Genomic DNA, 1,421 nt, shown 5'->3' on the forward strand with positions numbered 1-1,421 from the left:
AAAAATCCAACAGTTTAAATATGAGTAAAACTGGGAGAGAAAGAACCATGCAGTCTGGGTGGTAGACAACTAGGTTCAAGAATACCTGATTCAGATTCTTTGTGCTGGGTTAAGGAGGAGCCAGACAGGGACTGAAGCAAGCAATGTGATCAAAATACTGCTTTGCTGGGCGATGTGGAACTGGAGCAGAAGGGCGTTCATTACAGTGATGCCTGAAACAGGACAAAGGGAGTGGTGGTCGAAGACGGGGAAGAGCCCAAGACCAAGCCAGAGGCCAAGAAGAGTAAGACAGGAGTGAAAAAGAGGCAGCAGGAGAGGATGCAGTTCTGTATGAAGACCCCCAGATCAGAAAACCTCACCCAGTGGCAAATCAGCCACACTCAGGTTCTGCTCGTGGAATGTGGATGGGCTTCAAACCTGGATTAAGAAGAAATGTTTAGATTGGGTAAAGAAGAAGCCCCAGATATCCTGTGCCTCCAAGAGACCAAATGTTCAGAGAACAAACTACCAGTTGAACTTCAAGAGCTGTCTGGGTTATCCCATCAGTACTGGTCAGCTCCTTCAGACAAGGAGGGGTACAGTGGTGTGGGCCTCCTCTCCCATCAGTGCCCACTCAAAGTCTCCTATGGCATTGGTGAGGAAGAACATGATCAGGAAGGCCGAGTGATTGTGGCTGAAGATGATGCATTTGTGCTGGTGACAACCTATGTGCCTAATGCAGGAGGAGGTCTGGTACACCTGAAGTACCGCCAGCACTGGGATAAAGCCTTTTGCAAATTCCTGAAGGGTTTGGCATCCTGCAAGCCCCTTGTGCTATGTGGGGACCTCAACGTGGCTCATGAAGAAATTGCCCTTCGCAACCCAAAGGGAAATAAAAAGAATGCTGGCTTCACTCCACAAGAGCAGCAGGGCTTCGGGAAACTGCTGCAGGCTGTGCCACTCAGTGACAGTTCCCAGCACCTCTACCCCAACACAGCCTACGCTTACACCTTTTGGACCTATATGATGAACGCACAATCCTAAAACATTGGTTGGTGCCTTGATTATTTTTAGTTATCTCAGTCTCTGTTGCCTGCATTGTGTGACAGCAAAATCCATTCCAAGGCTCTGGGCAGTGACCACTGTCCCAATACCCTATACCTAGCCCTATGACACCTCTCCCAAATCACATTGAGCCTGGGAAATAAGCTCACCAAGCTAGCTTTAAACTTCTTACCCCCAAACTTCTTTAATAACTGCTCTCTAGAGAAATCTGCACTGTATTTCCCTTCTAAACTACAGAATCCTTTACCCAGCCTTCTAATAACAGATCGGACACGACTGGGCAACTTCACTTTCACTTTTCACTTTCGTGCACTGGAGAAGGAAATGGCAACCCACTCCAGTGTTCTTGCCTGGAGAATCCCAGGGACGAGGGAGCC

General features: G+C 48.3%; 1 pseudogene; it reads left to right on the forward strand.

Moving 5' to 3' along the window:
* The first annotated feature begins 208 nt into the window (after positions 1-208).
* LOC104998746 lies at positions 209-1,334 on the forward strand (annotated as a pseudogene).
* The last annotated feature ends 87 nt before the right edge of the window (positions 1,335-1,421 follow it).

This window comes from Bison bison, unplaced genomic scaffold, assembly GCF_000754665.1.
Source record: "Bison bison bison isolate TAMUID 2011002044 unplaced genomic scaffold, Bison_UMD1.0 scf7180017864336, whole genome shotgun sequence".
NCBI classification, from domain to species: Eukaryota; Metazoa; Chordata; class Mammalia; order Artiodactyla; family Bovidae; genus Bison; species Bison bison.